Below are 17,924 nucleotides of genomic sequence, written 5' to 3'. Positions count from 1 at the left end.
ATAATAGTTCAAAAAACCCCGGTTCCCACCAATGCTAAAAGCTGAGGGCGGATGAGCCACCCCCCCCACACCGCCAGGGTCTGGTTTGAGCCGGATCCAAAACCTCCTCTTTCCATTGTACATCCCGTACGCGTTCTTTACTTCTACACCACCTTTGACACTTGTGCTGTATCGCTTCAAGAACATCACCACGTCTTCTATTGGCACAAACGGATTGTACATATGTACCGTCACCATCTTCTCATCCATCTGGAAACTTGGAATGACTTTTACTCCTTGCATGCTCGGGTCCGTCATCATTTCCTTCACTTTCTCGTAGACATCCAGGCAATCTCCTCCCATATGGAACGTCACATCAAAGATGCCCTGGCGCTGGAAGTCCTGCAGGCAAAACACTTTCCCAGCGTCCACTCCGACTCTCCGCAGCACGTCCTCAACCACGAACTTCAGCCCAACACGTTCTCTCTCCTCTGCATCAATCAGGAACCGGATCGTGTCCTTAAGATGCGCGCCTGTCGCCATCTTTCTTCGATCGCCTTCCTAGCAAGCTCAGGATAGCGTGCCCCCCCAAAAGCAGCAAGTGGCTTAAGACTCCCGAAGGAGCCGATGCCACAGGGCCAAGGGTGCACAGTCCCAGCTAAGCCCCTGACTCAGACACAATGATCTGAGCCAAAAGGCCGAGAAGCGATAACCAGAAATGGGCCCCCGCCTGAGCGCCGCCCGACGGCCGGGGGCGCTACGCTTTAGGGAGAAGGGCAGAGGGAGCCGCTGGCTGCCCGCTCGCCTCCTCCCCCAGCAGGCCTGCCTCCAGTCCCTCCGCTCCTCCCGACACAGCCCCGGGGAGTCTATGCAGCAGCGGCGGCGACGACGACGACGGATGCAAAAGCCAAAGACTTTCTATGGAGTAAAGAAAAGCAGCCGCACACACTGCTGGGGGGCCCGCATGGCCAGCAAACAGCCAAAAAGGCACATGCTTCCAGTTCTTTTTCCGGCACCAGGCTTCGTCTGCTTATTTGCATAGGAACCGCCCACTTTTTCTCTGCTAGCCGACTCGTCTGGGCTGCCATGAAACTCAGGCAGCAAGCAAGCAGCCAGTGGCTGGGCTTTTCAGTTCAGGTCATTTCAGCCAGCCAGCCAGCCATTGTGACAAGAAGCCAGCAAGTCAAGGCATTTGCTGCTTGCTGCTTGCTGCTGCAGTGTTTGCTATGCAGGCTATTTGGATACAGCTTCAACAGGAGTTTCTTAGGCATCTGCTCGTTCGGACTGAATTAGGCTAGGCAACAGGCGGCACTCCTGCTCCATGCGAGGAGGAGCTGAAAAGAAAAGAAAGTAAGAAGCCACGCAAAAGAGCAAACAAGACACAGCAAAAAGAAGGAGGCTTTATTTTGTCGTCATTTCATCTTCTTCTTTCTTTGCAAAAGAAAGAGCCAAAAATGCATGTTTGTTTTTTTTCTGTCAGACAGTGATTTGTTTCTATTTTTTGATACAAGCCAAATATCCCCAAAGGGAAGTGCACCGGTCCTGGAGGTACTGCAATACCAGGTCAATGCGTGGAGTGGACAGAGCAAGCTCTTCTTCCATCTCCCTGTTCTAAAAATCCATTTAATATATGGTCCCCAGATAGGGGACGTATCAGATATTAAACTGATAAGAACAGATTTTTTTTTTTTTTGTGTTAAATATTTTTTATTTTCATCTTTCCATTTTTACAACAACGTAAAATAAAACATTTCAGAAAAACTTAAATTTTACACACTGTAAATCTTTTCTTTACAATATTCCCTTTACACTCTTCATCCTTCACCTTCTATTTATTCACATTCTAAACTCATCAAAACCATTTTGCTACGATACCCTTCCTCTCCCCTATCCTTCTCTTCTTTCCTTCCTTCTCTTCTTTCCACATTACTCCAAAGATTTCCCACTTGCTCAACACTCTCATTTTTGCACTTTTTTCCTTGCTCAATTCTCAGGCCACTCAAACCACCCTTATTTCCTCTTCTGTTTTTACCATTACTCCAATGATTTTCTACTTGCTCAACACTCTCATTTTTGCACATCCCTTTTCTTTCCTTTTTTCTTACTTTAACCTCAGACCACTCACTTTCCTCTTCCTCTTCTTTTTTTCCACTACTTCCCCTTCTAGATTCTAAACCACCCTTATTTTCTCTTCTGCCCTCTTCTTCCTCTTCCATCTCTTTTTCTTTTTTTCCTTCCTCCTCCTTCATCTGCTTTTCCCTATCTCTTTCTAATTCTAATATTACTTCACTTATAGATCTCATATTTTTCTCGTTAAACACATCTTGCTTCAAAAACTCTGTCTCTTTTCCAAACTCCCCTCTTTTCCCTTCCACACACTTAGCTGAAAGCTGTCCTTTTTCCCCACATTTATTGTACATCACTTCCTCAGGTTGCCCTGGAAACTCCAATACTCCCTTATCTCTACCAATGCAAAACCTTTCAGGTGGATACATCAATCCCTCCACCCCCTCTATATTGGGTCTGAGTCTGACCCAAAACCGACGTCTGCCATTATACAGTCCATATGTATTTCTCAATTTAGTTCCTCCTTTCACTGTTACACAAAAGTGCATTAGAAATTCCTCAATGTCCTCCTTCTTCGTGAACACATTAAACATCTGCACTATTACCGGTCTCTCCACTTGCAGAAATCTTGGTATCACTCTGATTCCTTCCATTCTTTTATCACTCAAAATCGTTTTGCATTTTTCATAAGTCTGTCGGCATTTCTTCTCCTCCGCAAAGGTTAAATCCATGATTCCTTCTTTCAAAAACTCCTGAAAGCAGTATATGTCTCCATACTCCACTCCCAGCAAATCTCTCACAATTTCCTCCACGACATATCCAACACCGACACTGGCTCGACTGGATCCCACGATCTGGAACCGGATGCAGTTCTTCTCATTTGCTTTGTCCGCCATCCTCTTTCACGATCACCGTCACCTCTAGTTCCAGGTGCAGCGCCCTAATAGCAGCAAGGGGGTTAAGTCCGTTAGAACGATCCCCCAAGGCCAAGGCGCCGGCCCTTCACCGTCTCTCTCTCTTCTCGTCCTTGTCCGCCAAACACAACATTGGCTCCGGAGCGGCACCCTTATAGCAGCAAGGGGGTTAAGTCTGTTAGGACGATCCCCCAAGGCCAAGGCGCCGGCCCTTCACCATCTCTCTCCTTGTCCGCTCCTGATCACCTCCCGCTGCCTGAGATGGCGCACCCCCCTAATAGCAGCATGAGTCTTAAGTCCCCTCCGGAACGATGACTCAAGGCCAAGGGGGCACAGTCTCAGCAAAACCTCTCAGCCCAGACACTTGATCTGAGCCAAAAGGCCGAGAAGCGATAACCAGAAATGGGCCCCCGCCTGAGCGCCGCCCGACGGCCGGGGGCGCTACGCTTTAGGGAGAAGGGCAGAGGGAGCCGCTGGCTGCCCGCTCGCCTCCTCCCCCAGCAGGCCTGCCTCCAGTCCCTCCGCTCCTCCCGACACAGCCCCGGGGAGTCTATGCAGCAGCGGCGGCGACGACGACGACGGATGCAAAAGCCAAAGACTTTCTATGGAGTAAAGAAAAGCAGCCGCACACACTGCTGGGGGGCCCGCATGGCCAGCAAACAGCCAAAAAGGCACATGCTTCCAGTTCTTTTTCCGGCACCAGGCTTCGTCTGCTTATTTGCATAGGAACCGCCCACTTTTTCTCTGCTAGCCGACTCGTCTGGGCTGCCATGAAACTCAGGCAGCAAGCAAGCAGCCAGTGGCTGGGCTTTTCAGTTCAGGTCATTTCAGCCAGCCAGCCAGCCATTGTGACAAGAAGCCAGCAAGTCAAGGCATTTGCTGCTTGCTGCTTGCTGCTGCAGTGTTTGCTATGCAGGCTATTTGGATACAGCTTCAACAGGAGTTTCTTAGGCATCTGCTCGTTCGGACTGAATTAGGCTAGGCAACAGGCGGCACTCCTGCTCCATGCGAGGAGGAGCTGAAAAGAAAAGAAAGTAAGAAGCCACGCAAAAGAGCAAACAAGACACAGCAAAAAGAAGGAGGCTTTATTTTGTCGTCATTTCATCTTCTTCTTTCTTTGCAAAAGAAAGAGCCAAAAATGCATGTTTGTTTTTTTTCTGTCAGACAGTGATTTGTTTCTATTTTTTGATACAAGCCAAATATCCCCAAAGGGAAGTGCACCGGTCCTGGAGGTACTGCAATACCAGGTCAATGCGTGGAGTGGACAGAGCAAGCTCTTCTTCCATCTCCCTGTTCTAAAAATCCATTTAATATATGGTCCCCAGATAGGGGACGTATCAGATATTAAACTGATAAGAACAGATTTTTTTTGTTTTTAAATGTTTATTCACATTTCAGAATATTTACAAACAGTAAATAAGAAAACATTTCAACAAATAAATCATTGTTACTTCACACAATCAAACATTTCTAAACCTAACAAAAAAATTCATCTCCCATATTTACAGAACCCCCTACATATAATTCTATTTACATCCCTTCTATTCCATTTACATTTCTATTTTTACCCTTACTTTTCCATTCCTCTTCCTCTAAACCCATCTCATCTTCTTCTATTTCTATCACCCCCTAACAGAAATTCTTGTTTCCAAAACCATCGACATGTACACAAATATACTGTATTAGCTTCACATTGTACCACCCATACCTTACATAATGAAAAAAACTTTTTCTTTCTCTCTTTACCTTACATCTCTATCTCCCCCCATTCTCTCTACTTCTTATCTCAAAACCTTTAAACTATCCTTCTTCTTGTTTTCCCTCCATCTTTTTCTTTTCACGAAGCATTATATATAAATCCCGCAAAGCTTCTCTTAATTGTTTTTCACTGCAAATCCTAGCCCACACTTTTGCAAATTCTGCTACGTGCTGAAAAACCTTTCTTATTACCTCCACTTTTTCCTCAAAAGACATCCCCTCCCTATCACTCTTTTTACCTCTCTCCCTATCTTGGCTTCTGTTAAATTCTTCATTCTTAACACACACCCCTTCCATTACCTCCTCCTCCTCAGTCTCACTCTTTACCTCCGGCACACTGGTAACTTCAATTTTTCCCTTTAAGTGCTTGTCCTCCAACTCTCCTTTCCCAGGAACACTCTCTGACAAATCAGGCGCTACATATACCTTTCCTAACCCATCCTCCTTCATGCTTCCCCCTTCATTTCCCTTTCCATCCTCACTAACATAACCTCTATCCTGTCCACTACCCTCAGACTCACTCTTACTTACACCTAATAGTACTTCCACCTCCTCACTATTTTGCTGACTCTGTTCTTCCCTAGAAACTCCTTCTTGCCGTTTCAAACTTCCCACCTCCTCCCCCATACTGTCCTCCTCTCTTTCTCCCATATCTGTCTGTTCGCACAAATCAACAAACATTTCAGAGTCACTCAATTGTTCATATGAACTCCCAACAGTCTTTAGTATCTTCAACTCGGCTCTCTCAGGGCATTTCCTCGCCAAATGTCCGTATTCTCCACATAAATCACATCTTTTCTGGTCTGTACATTTAGCTGCAACATGTCCCTTCTTGCTACAATTACGGCATATCAAACCATAAGGCTGTCCGGGGTAACTCAGAACCCCCCTATCTCTGCCGATGCAAAAGTTCGCCGGGGGATGCATAACACCCCCTTCACACCTTGGGTCTGGCCTAAACCGGACCCAGAAACGTCTCTTCCCATTGAACATTCCAAAACAGTTCTTCAAATCACCACCATCTCTGACCATTAGACAATATCGACTCAAAAAACACCCAATGTCCTCCTTCTTCGCATATACATTGTACATCTGCACAATTACTGGTCTCTCCTCTTGCAAAAATCTGGGCAAAACTTCTATTCCCAGCATCCTCAGGTCGCTTGCAATCGCCTTGCATCTCTCGAAAGCCATCCAGCAGAAATCCTCCTCCGCAAAAGTCAGGTCAAAGACTCCCTGCTTTGGGAACTCCTGCAGACAATAAATTTCTCCATCTTCCACACCGAGTAGCTTTCTCACCACCTCCTTCACGATATATCGTATGTCCACTCTGGCTCGCTTGGTCTCCTCCACCTGCAAGCGAATGCAGTTCTTGGCATTTGCACCATCCGCCATCTTTATCCTCGTCTCCACAGGTTCTGGTGCGTCGCCCCAATAGCAGCAGGAGGGTGAAGTCTTTTCAGGACGATCCCTCCAGGCCAAGGCGACGGCCCTTCCCCATCTCTCTCTTATCGTCCTTATCCGCCAATCACGTCATTGGATCCGGAGCGGCACCCTTATAGCAGCAAGGGGGTTAAGTCTGTTAGGACGATCCCCCAAGGCCAAGGCGCCGGCCCTTCACCATCTCTCTCTCTCCTTGTCCGCTCCTGATCACCTCCCGCTGCCTGAGATGGCGCACCCCCCTAATAGCAGCATGAGTCTTAAGTCCCTTCCGGAACGATGACTCAAGGCCAAGGGGGTACAGTCTCAGCAACCTCTCAGCCCAGACACTTGATCTGAGCCAAAAGGCCGAGAAGCGATAACCAGAAATGGGCCCCCGCCTGAGCGCCGCCCGACGGCCGGGGGCGCTACGCTTTAGGGAGAAGGGCAGAGGGAGCCGCTGGCTGCCCGCTCGCCTCCTCCCCCAGCAGGCCTGCCTCCAGTCCCTCCGCTCCTCCCGACACAGCCCCGGGGAGTCTATGCAGCAGCGGCGGCGACGACGACGACGGATGCAAAAGCCAAAGACTTTCTATGGAGTAAAGAAAAGCAGCCGCACACACTGCTGGGGGGCCCGCATGGCCAGCAAACAGCCAAAAAGGCACATGCTTCCAGTTCTTTTTCCGGCACCAGGCTTCGTCTGCTTATTTGCATAGGAACCGCCCACTTTTTCTCTGCTAGCCGACTCGTCTGGGCTGCCATGAAACTCAGGCAGCAAGCAAGCAGCCAGTGGCTGGGCTTTTCAGTTCAGGTCATTTCAGCCAGCCAGCCAGCCATTGTGACAAGAAGCCAGCAAGTCAAGGCATTTGCTGCTTGCTGCTTGCTGCTGCAGTGTTTGCTATGCAGGCTATTTGGATACAGCTTCAACAGGAGTTTCTTAGGCATCTGCTCGTTCGGACTGAATTAGGCTAGGCAACAGGCGGCACTCCTGCTCCATGCGAGGAGGAGCTGAAAAGAAAAGAAAGTAAGAAGCCACGCAAAAGAGCAAACAAGACACAGCAAAAAGAAGGAGGCTTTATTTTGTCGTCATTTCATCTTCTTCTTTCTTTGCAAAAGAAAGAGCCAAAAATGCATGTTTGTTTTTTTTCTGTCAGACAGTGATTTGTTTCTATTTTTTGATACAAGCCAAATATCCCCAAAGGGAAGTGCACCGGTCCTGGAGGTACTGCAATACCAGGTCAATGCGTGGAGTGGACAGAGCAAGCTCTTCTTCCATCTCCCTGTTCTAAAAATCCATTTAATATATGGTCCCCAGATAGGGGACGTATCAGATATTAAACTGATAAGAACAGATACTACACTTGATCTTAGCCAAAAGGCCGAGAAGCGATAACCAGAAATGGGCCCCCGCCTGAGCGCCGCCCGACGGCCGGGGGCGCTACGCTTTAGGGAGAAGGGCAGAGGGAGCCGCTGGCTGCCCGCTCGCCTCCTCCCCCAGCAGGCCTGCCTCCAGTCCCTCCGCTCCTCCCGACACAGCCCCGGGGAGTCTATGCAGCAGCGGCGGCGACGACGACGACGGATGCAAAAGCCAAAGACTTTCTATGGAGTAAAGAAAAGCAGCCGCACACACTGCTGGGGGGCCCGCATGGCCAGCAAACAGCCAAAAAGGCACATGCTTCCAGTTCTTTTTCCGGCACCAGGCTTCGTCTGCTTATTTGCATAGGAACCGCCCACTTTTTCTCTGCTAGCCGACTCGTCTGGGCTGCCATGAAACTCAGGCAGCAAGCAAGCAGCCAGTGGCTGGGCTTTTCAGTTCAGGTCATTTCAGCCAGCCAGCCAGCCATTGTGACAAGAAGCCAGCAAGTCAAGGCATTTGCTGCTTGCTGCTTGCTGCTGCAGTGTTTGCTATGCAGGCTATTTGGATACAGCTTCAACAGGAGTTTCTTAGGCATCTGCTCGTTCGGACTGAATTAGGCTAGGCAACAGGCGGCACTCCTGCTCCATGCGAGGAGGAGCTGAAAAGAAAAGAAAGTAAGAAGCCACGCAAAAGAGCAAACAAGACACAGCAAAAAGAAGGAGGCTTTATTTTGTCGTCATTTCATCTTCTTCTTTCTTTGCAAAAGAAAGAGCCAAAAATGCATGTTTGTTTTTTTTCTGTCAGACAGTGATTTGTTTCTATTTTTTGATACAAGCCAAATATCCCCAAAGGGAAGTGCACCGGTCCTGGAGGTACTGCAATACCAGGTCAATGCGTGGAGTGGACAGAGCAAGCTCTTCTTCCATCTCCCTGTTCTAAAAATCCATTTAATATATGGTCCCCAGATAGGGGACGTATCAGATATTAAACTGATAAGAACAGATTTTTTTTTTTTTTTTTTGTTTTATTTGTGTTTATTAACACAGAGATAAATTTAACAACATTTAAATGTTTTTTTTCCAAACTTCAATACAAATAATACATTTTATACCAGCAAACAATTTGACACTTTCCGAAAATACCTTCATAATTCCTACTACAAAAATTATCTTGGTTACTTTACCAAACCCTTCACACTTTACAAACACAAGATTTACATACCCATCAGATAAGAAAACTTTTCAACAAATAATACGTTTTACAACGCCCAACCACATTATTCATTACAAAAAAACTCTATTGCAACCCTTTGCTAACATTCTTCATCAACATTTTCAATTTAATTTTTCCACCAATCAGACATACATTGCATACTTACACCCGCCTTTTACTTTTCTCATTACTTGCTATTTGTCTCTCTAACATCTTCCTATATCTTTCCTTTTCTGTCTCAAAATCCTTTGGCGCCATCTTTTCCTTCTTAGATAGCATCTTCTCTATGTCACTTATTTTTTGGTCTATCCCCCCATGAGGGTTTGCCTGCTGTATCATCTTATACCATACTTTTGCCTCTCCTATTTTCTCCTCAAACTCCTTTAATTTCTTGTCTAAATATTCCTGTTTTTTTTCCATATCCCAGCTTACTTTGAACACAGAGTCCCTTTCTTCCTTTTTACTTGGGCGTCCCTTATCCTTTTCTTGCCCCCCACTTCCTTCACTTTCTGATCTCTCTGCCATTGAGGCTGCTCCTCCTTCACTTTCACTCCTACTTGTCCCTCCCACTTTCCGTTTTGGCATACTTGTTGTCTCCCCCGTTTTTCCCTCTTCATTTAGGTGTCCCTTAACCTTCTTTTGCTCTCCACTTCTTTCACTTTCGGATGAGGAGATCTCTCCCCAATCACTGCCGCTACTCCCCGCCCTTGTAGGTGTTATTCCCTGAGTTTGTGTTTCCACAACACCCGGGTATCCCTTAAACTCACTCTCCTTTTTCTCCCTTTCGTCTTGTATAATACTTTCCGGGGTCTCCTCCACCACTGTCACCTCTGTCAGGCTTACCAGGGTCACCTTATGGGACCTTCCCAGACCTTTTACTTCCTCTTCCTCACTACTATCCTCCTCCTCACTAATATCCTCCAGTTCTCCAAAAAGCTCCCTTTCCTCCTCTCTTTCCTTGAGGACTGCTCTGCCTTCTTTCACCTCCACCAAATGTATATTCTCTTTTCTCATTTCCTCATATTCCTCTTTTGTAATGTTTTTCCTTTGGTGCATTACTTCATCTAATCTTTTTATAATTTGCTGATCTGTACTTCCTTCATGTTGCTTCCTAAAAATCGCTACCCAGAACTCTACCTCCCCTACTGCGCGGTGAAACTCCCCCATTTTCTCCTCTAAAGCACTCCTTCTTGGTGCTTCCCCTAACTGACCCCTCTCTGTCTTTACTACCCTCTCTACTTTCTCCCTAGGCCCCTCTCTATTCTCCTCCCCTTGGTCCTCCTTCGCTTCTATGCTACCTACTTCCTGTTTACTTTTACGTTTTTGGGGCTTCTTTTCCCCTACTGTGACCTCCATTCCCTCCTCCTGTTCTTCACAAGACTTCCCCTCCCCCCCCTGTGCGTCTTGAGCTTCCATGCTTTCATCCCAACTTGGGGCAGACACAACCACAGTCTCTGTTTCTTCTCCCCCTATCCCTTTCTGCAATAATGCCCTTTCCCCGTCCTGCATCACTACTTCAGGCTTCTGCGCGAAGGTCTCCAAAAAAACATCCTCCTCCTTTTTTTTTCTCAGTACCTCCCTCTCCCGCTCAGCCAAGGCTGCTTCCAATCCCTCCCCTTGCATTTCCCCTATTCTCTTCTGTATCCTACCATTAAACACTAAATCATCTGCTTCCTCTGCACCAAAACCCATTTTGGCTGCTCGCGCATAGCTTTTCTTTGAACACTGCCGCGCGAGATGTCCAATGTCCCCACACAAATCGCATTTTTTAGGAATATCACAATCTGCAGCCCAATGTCCTTCTTTTCCACAGTTCCTGCAGATTCTCCCAGTTTTCTCACAAAAATCTCTTGTATGTCCATACTGGTAGCAGTTCCTACAATATGTAGGTTGGCCATAATAGTTCAAAAAACCCCGGTTCCCACCAATGCTAAAAGCTGAGGGCGGATGAGCCACCCCTCCCACACCGCCAGGGTCTGGTCTGAGCCGGATCCAAAACCTCCTCTTTCCATTGTACATCCCGTACGCGTTCTTTACTTCTACACCACCTTTGACACTTGTGCTGTATCGCTTCAAGAACATCACCACGTCTTCTATTGGCACAAACGGGTTGTACATATGTACCGTCACCATCTTCTCATCCATCTGGAAACTCGGAATGACTTTCACTCCTTGCATGCTCGGGTCCGTCATCATTTCCTTCACTTTCTCGAAGACATCCAGGCAATCTCCTCCCATACGGAACGTCACATCAAAGATGCCCTGGCGCTGGAAGTCCTGCAGGCAAAACACTTTCCCAGTGTCCACTCCGACTCTCCGCAGCACGTCCTCGACCACGAACTTCAGCCCAACACGGTCTCTTTCCTCTGCATCAATCAGGAACCGGATCGTGTCCTTAAGATGCGCGCCTGTCGCCATCTTTCTTCGATCGCCTTCCTAGCAAGCTCAGGATAGCGTGCCCCCCCAAAAGCAGCAAGTGGCTTAAGACTCCCGAAGGAGCCGATGCCACAGGGCCAAGGGTGCACAGTCCCAGCTAAGCCCCTGACTCAGACACAATGATCTTAGCCAAAAGGCCGAGAAGCGATAACCAGAAATGGGCCCCCGCCTGAGCGCCGCCCGACGGCCGGGGGCGCTACGCTTTAGGGAGAAGGGCAGAGGGAGCCGCTGGCTGCCCGCTCGCCTCCTCCCCCAGCAGGCCTGCCTCCAGTCCCTCCGCTCCTCCCGACACAGCCCCGGGGAGTCTATGCAGCAGCGGCGGCGACGACGACGACGGATGCAAAAGCCAAAGACTTTCTATGGAGTAAAGAAAAGCAGCCGCACACACTGCTGGGGGGCCCGCATGGCCAGCAAACAGCCAAAAAGGCACATGCTTCCAGTTCTTTTTCCGGCACCAGGCTTCGTCTGCTTATTTGCATAGGAACCGCCCACTTTTTCTCTGCTAGCCGACTCGTCTGGGCTGCCATGAAACTCAGGCAGCAAGCAAGCAGCCAGTGGCTGGGCTTTTCAGTTCAGGTCATTTCAGCCAGCCAGCCAGCCATTGTGACAAGAAGCCAGCAAGTCAAGGCATTTGCTGCTTGCTGCTTGCTGCTGCAGTGTTTGCTATGCAGGCTATTTGGATACAGCTTCAACAGGAGTTTCTTAGGCATCTGCTCGTTCGGACTGAATTAGGCTAGGCAACAGGCGGCACTCCTGCTCCATGCGAGGAGGAGCTGAAAAGAAAAGAAAGTAAGAAGCCACGCAAAAGAGCAAACAAGACACAGCAAAAAGAAGGAGGCTTTATTTTGTCGTCATTTCATCTTCTTCTTTCTTTGCAAAAGAAAGAGCCAAAAATGCATGTTTGTTTTTTTTCTGTCAGACAGTGATTTGTTTCTATTTTTTGATACAAGCCAAATATCCCCAAAGGGAAGTGCACCGGTCCTGGAGGTACTGCAATACCAGGTCAATGCGTGGAGTGGACAGAGCAAGCTCTTCTTCCATCTCCCTGTTCTAAAAATCCATTTAATATATGGTCCCCAGATAGGGGACGTATCAGATATTAAACTGATAAGAACAGATTTTTTTTTTCTTTTTAAATGTTTTATTCACATTCTCATTATTTACAAACAGTAAAATAAACACGTTTCAGAAAACAATGCAAAAAAAAAAAAAAAAAAAAAAAAAAAAAAAAAAAAAAAAAAAAAAAAAAAAAAATATTCCAACAACACATATATTACATACTTTGCAAAACATAAGTCATATACTATATTTGTTTAGTTTGACTGATCAAAAACAAAACAACATCAGCTCTTCCACAAAACTTTTCAATATTTACTCATACTCTGCCATCGCTTTTATCGCTCCTGCTAAAGTGTTTTTCAAAATTGCGATTCTTTCAGGGGTCGACCCCTCTTCTGTTGCCAAAAGCATTGTCACCCTTTCTTTATCTATTCTATTTGTCTCGTAATTCCTATCTTTTTTTCTTTTCCCTTTATGTTCATACTTCCTTTCACTCTCCTGTCTCACCCCTGACAGTAATTGCCAGCTTTTTCCTCCCTTTCCTCCCAGTGGACTTCTATCTCTTGCTCCTTTACTCCCCATTGCTTGTTTTTTCTGAATTCCCCCACCCCCACTCTCTCCTGTTGACACTGCACCTCCTTCACTCTCACTCCTGCTTGTCCCCCCCACTTTCCTTTTAGGTAATGCTGTCATCTCTCTTTTTCCCTCCTCATCTCCTGCAATTTTTTGTTTTCCACTCTCACTTTCCGTGGAGGATATTTCTCTCCACTCACTCTCACTGGTGCTCAACCCAGCTATTCCCAATATTCCCTGGTCCCTAGGGGAGGGCTCCAAATCTTTCATTATTCCTTCTTCGCCTCCTTTTACAATTGGGTATCCTACAAAATCTCTAGGTCTCCCCTTAACTGCACATGCAATCCCCATTCTCTCCGTTTGTACTACACATTCTAAGTCTTTTTTCTTCTCCAACTCTCTTACTGCCTCCTGTATTTTTTGTAAACTATCACCCTGCACCATATTCTCAACCCCACCATATTGTACCTCCTCTTCCTGCTCATTATCCTGTTTTACCACTATTCCCAAATCTTTTTTCTTACTTTCTTCCTCCATTAACATTCTTTCTCCCTCCTGTCTATCTTTCGCCCCTTTCAACCACGTTATTTGTTCTTCTCTTAGGCTCATGTATTCCTTTTGTGACATTGTAGCTCTGCGGGTCTTAATATCCTCTAACTCTTTTAATAGGTCTTCATCACTTATTTCTTTGTTCTCTGTGCGAAAAACTTGGACCCACAACTTCACACCCCCTACCTCCTTTTCAAAACTTTCCATTCCTTCTAACAAACCCCTTGATTCTCCCTTGCCACAATCCAGCTCCTTATTTCCCTCCCCCTTTACACAAGACTCCACAAAACCATCTTCCATCTCCCCCTCCTCCCTCCCACCCTGCATCCCTTGGGCTATTACACTTTTCTCTTGCGCCTCTACTTTCTCCGCCCAACTTGCATCCTGTATCCCCTCCAACCCTTGCATAGCCTCCGGGGTTTCCTCCACCATTGAGCCATTCCCAGCCCACTCAATATTGTCCATAGTCCCCTCACCAGCCTCAGCAGGTCGTCTTGCTGCCTGGACATAGGACTTTTTCTTTGTGCAATTTCTTGCAATGTGCCCTCGATCTCCACATAAGTCACATTTTTTGGGTAAGTCACAATTGCCTGCAAAATGTCCCTCCTTTCCACAATTGCGGCAGCACTGTCCTGTTTTTTTACAGTTCTCACGCGTATGACCATACTGCAAACAGTTCCTACAATACAGGGGTTGCCCCGGGAAGAACAAAAACCCCCGGTTCCCCCCAATACTGAACCCTGATGGGGGGTTCAGCACTCCACCTGCACCCGAAGGGTCAAGTTTGAAACGGGCCCAAAATCTTCTCTTCCCGTTATAAATCCCATAGGAATTGTGCAACTCCTCTCCACCTCTGACGGATGAACAATACCTCCTCAGGAACATCACTAGATCCTCTTTTGGCACATATGGATTATACATATGTATAGTTATCGGCCTCTCATCCAATCGAAAGCACGGGATCATCTTTATGCCACGCATAATCTCGTCGTCCAAAACTTCCTTCGCTTTTTCAAAACAACAAAGTGCAGCTCCTTCCTGATGGAAGGTTACGTCAAAAATCCCTTGCCGGGGAAAATCCTGCAGACAGTAGATATCCTCTGCTCCCAAACCGACCTTCTGGATAACCTCCTCCACGATGAATCGTAGCTCGACCCGTCCTCTCTCGGCCTCCTCCACCAAGAACCGAATCGTGTTCTTTAGATGCGTCCATGTCGCCATCTTGCCTTAGATCGCCCTCCGAGAACGCTCAGGATAGCGTGCCCCCCCAAAAGCAGCAAGTGGCTTAAGACTCCCGAAGGAGCCGATGCCACAGGGCCAAGGGGGCACAGTCCCAGCTAAGCCCCTGACTCAGACACAATGATCTGAGCCAAAAGGCCGAGAAGCGATAACCAGAAATGGGCCCCCGCCTGAGCGCCGCCCGACGGCCGGGGGCGCTACGCTTTAGGGAGAAGGGCAGAGGGAGCCGCTGGCTGCCCGCTCGCCTCCTCCCCCAGCAGGCCTGCCTCCAGTCCCTCCGCTCCTCCCGACACAGCCCCGGGGAGTCTATGCAGCAGCGGCGGCGACGACGACGACGGATGCAAAAGCCAAAGACTTTCTATGGAGTAAAGAAAAGCAGCCGCACACACTGCTGGGGGGCCCGCATGGCCAGCAAACAGCCAAAAAGGCACATGCTTCCAGTTCTTTTTCCGGCACCAGGCTTCGTCTGCTTATTTGCATAGGAACCGCCCACTTTTTCTCTGCTAGCCGACTCGTCTGGGCTGCCATGAAACTCAGGCAGCAAGCAAGCAGCCAGTGGCTGGGCTTTTCAGTTCAGGTCATTTCAGCCAGCCAGCCAGCCATTGTGACAAGAAGCCAGCAAGTCAAGGCATTTGCTGCTTGCTGCTTGCTGCTGCAGTGTTTGCTATGCAGGCTATTTGGATACAGCTTCAACAGGAGTTTCTTAGGCATCTGCTCGTTCGGACTGAATTAGGCTAGGCAACAGGCGGCACTCCTGCTCCATGCGAGGAGGAGCTGAAAAGAAAAGAAAGTAAGAAGCCACGCAAAAGAGCAAACAAGACACAGCAAAAAGAAGGAGGCTTTATTTTGTCGTCATTTCATCTTCTTCTTTCTTTGCAAAAGAAAGAGCCAAAAATGCATGTTTGTTTTTTTTCTGTCAGACAGTGATTTGTTTCTATTTTTTGATACAAGCCAAATATCCCCAAAGGGAAGTGCACCGGTCCTGGAGGTACTGCAATACCAGGTCAATGCGTGGAGTGGACAGAGCAAGCTCTTCTTCCATCTCCCTGTTCTAAAAATCCATTTAATATATGGTCCCCAGATAGGGGACGTATCAGATATTAAACTGATAAGAACAGATACTACACTTGATCTTAGCCAAAAGGCCGAGAAGCGATAACCAGAAATGGGCCCCCGCCTGAGCGCCGCCCGACGGCCGGGGGCGCTACGCTTTAGGGAGAAGGGCAGAGGGAGCCGCTGGCTGCCCGCTCGCCTCCTCCCCCAGCAGGCCTGCCTCCAGTCCCTCCGCTCCTCCCGACACAGCCCCGGGGAGTCTATGCAGCAGCGGCGGCGACGACGACGACGGATGCAAAAGCCAAAGACTTTCTATGGAGTAAAGAAAAGCAGCCGCACACACTGCTGGGGGGCCCGCATGGCCAGCAAACAGCCAAAAAGGCACATGCTTCCAGTTCTTTTTCCGGCACCAGGCTTCGTCTGCTTATTTGCATAGGAACCGCCCACTTTTTCTCTGCTAGCCGACTCGTCTGGGCTGCCATGAAACTCAGGCAGCAAGCAAGCAGCCAGTGGCTGGGCTTTTCAGTTCAGGTCATTTCAGCCAGCCAGCCAGCCATTGTGACAAGAAGCCAGCAAGTCAAGGCATTTGCTGCTTGCTGCTTGCTGCTGCAGTGTTTGCTATGCAGGCTATTTGGATACAGCTTCAACAGGAGTTTCTTAGGCATCTGCTCGTTCGGACTGAATTAGGCTAGGCAACAGGCGGCACTCCTGCTCCATGCGAGGAGGAGCTGAAAAGAAAAGAAAGTAAGAAGCCACGCAAAAGAGCAAACAAGACACAGCAAAAAGAAGGAGGCTTTATTTTGTCGTCATTTCATCTTCTTCTTTCTTTGCAAAAGAAAGAGCCAAAAATGCATGTTTGTTTTTTTTCTGTCAGACAGTGATTTGTTTCTATTTTTTGATACAAGCCAAATATCCCCAAAGGGAAGTGCACCGGTCCTGGAGGTACTGCAATACCAGGTCAATGCGTGGAGTGGACAGAGCAAGCTCTTCTTCCATCTCCCTGTTCTAAAAATCCATTTAATATATGGTCCCCAGATAGGGGACGTATCAGATATTAAACTGATAAGAACAGATTTTTTTTTTTTTTTTTGTTTTATTTGTGTTTATTAACACAGAGATAAATTTAACAACATTTGAATGTTTTTTCAAACTTCAATACAAATAATACATTTTATACAAGCAAACAATTTAACACTTTCCGAAAATACCTTCATAATTCCTACTACCAAAATTATCTCGGTTACTTCACCAAACCCTTCACACTTTACAAAAAACAAAATTTACATACCCATCAGATAAAAAAACTTTTCAACCACTACTACATTTTACAAAAAAAACCACCCACATTATTCATTACAACAAACTCTATTGCAATATTTTGCTAACATTCTTCTATTTCAAAAACCAAACCTATTTATACATTAATTCACTTTTCATGTGCACAATTTTACATTCTATTCCCTCAGATAACAAATCCTCCTACTTCTTTTTATCCTCTTGTTCATACTGTTTCCACTTAAACATTCCCATTTTCCTCTCTATATTTCAACACACTTCTTCAAAATACATTCTAATCAGACCTTCACATTTCTTCCTCCCCATTTACAATCCCCCCCCCAACTCCAAAACTTCTTCCATCTCTTCCCCTGAGAGAACTCTCCCCTTTGCCTAACCTAATTACCATTTATACACTCGTATAATACTTTCTTAATATCTTTTTTCTACTAAAAAATGACAATATACATCCTCTATTGCATTTCTCAATTGCTTTTCACTACAAATATAAACCCATAACTCTGCCTGTCCTGCCTGCTGAAACACCTTTTCAATTCTTCCCCTTTTTTCCTCAAAAGGCACCCTTTCCCAATCTCCCTTACTCTCCTCATCCTCTTGGCTTCCACTGTATTCTACACTCTCTTCCTCCTCCACCAACACACTCTCTTCCTCCTTCACAGACACACTCTCCTCCTCCTCCACCGACACACTCTCTTCCTCCTCCTCCTCCACCGACACACTCTCTTCCTCTCCCACCTCATTCTCCTTCCCCCTTTCCTGCCCACAGTTCTCAAGCTCCCTTTCCTCCTCCTGAACACTGATTTCTTCCTCCCCCACACTGTCCCCTTTTCCTTCATCTTTATCTACATCAAAACCTAAAGAATCCACACTGTCCCCTTTTCCTTCATCTTTATCTACACCCACACCTCCCCCTAAAATTATCGGCTTTCCCCTTATACTATCCTCCTTTCCCTCATCCTTATCTGTCTGTTCACACAAATCATCAGTACCAAAGGATTTCTCCAATGATTTAGTTT

At 47.1% G+C, this 17,924-nt stretch overlaps 4 non-coding genes and 3 pseudogenes across 4 annotated transcripts; all 7 read right to left on the bottom strand.

The window, feature by feature from the left end:
- Positions 1-1,505: 1,505 nt before the first annotated feature.
- LOC142500172 (U2 spliceosomal RNA) lies at positions 1,506-1,683 on the bottom strand (annotated as a pseudogene).
- Positions 1,684-4,170: 2,487 nt separating this feature from the next.
- LOC142500078 (U2 spliceosomal RNA) lies at positions 4,171-4,377 on the bottom strand (annotated as a pseudogene).
- A 2,957-nt stretch (positions 4,378-7,334) lies between these two features.
- LOC142500624 (U2 spliceosomal RNA) lies at positions 7,335-7,525 on the bottom strand. Its single transcript, XR_012803161.1, has one exon. It is a non-coding gene; the product is annotated as a U2 spliceosomal RNA (small nuclear RNA).
- Positions 7,526-8,341: 816 nt separating this feature from the next.
- Positions 8,342-8,541, bottom strand: LOC142500236 (U2 spliceosomal RNA). The gene has a single exon (XR_012802867.1). It is a non-coding gene; the product is annotated as a U2 spliceosomal RNA (small nuclear RNA).
- Positions 8,542-12,104: 3,563 nt separating this feature from the next.
- On the bottom strand, positions 12,105-12,282 carry LOC142500184 (U2 spliceosomal RNA; annotated as a pseudogene).
- A 3,243-nt stretch (positions 12,283-15,525) lies between these two features.
- LOC142500623 (U2 spliceosomal RNA) lies at positions 15,526-15,716 on the bottom strand. The gene has a single exon (XR_012803160.1). It is a non-coding gene; the product is annotated as a U2 spliceosomal RNA (small nuclear RNA).
- An 816-nt stretch (positions 15,717-16,532) lies between these two features.
- LOC142500220 (U2 spliceosomal RNA) lies at positions 16,533-16,731 on the bottom strand. Its single transcript, XR_012802856.1, has one exon. It is a non-coding gene; the product is annotated as a U2 spliceosomal RNA (small nuclear RNA).
- Between the last annotated feature and the right edge of the window lie 1,193 nt (positions 16,732-17,924).

Source organism: Ascaphus truei, chromosome 7, assembly GCF_040206685.1.
Source record: "Ascaphus truei isolate aAscTru1 chromosome 7, aAscTru1.hap1, whole genome shotgun sequence".
Classification (NCBI taxonomy): Eukaryota; Metazoa; Chordata; class Amphibia; order Anura; family Ascaphidae; genus Ascaphus; species Ascaphus truei.
The sequence above is the reverse complement of the archived record's forward strand: the minus strand, read 5'-3'. Positions and strand labels throughout refer to the sequence as shown.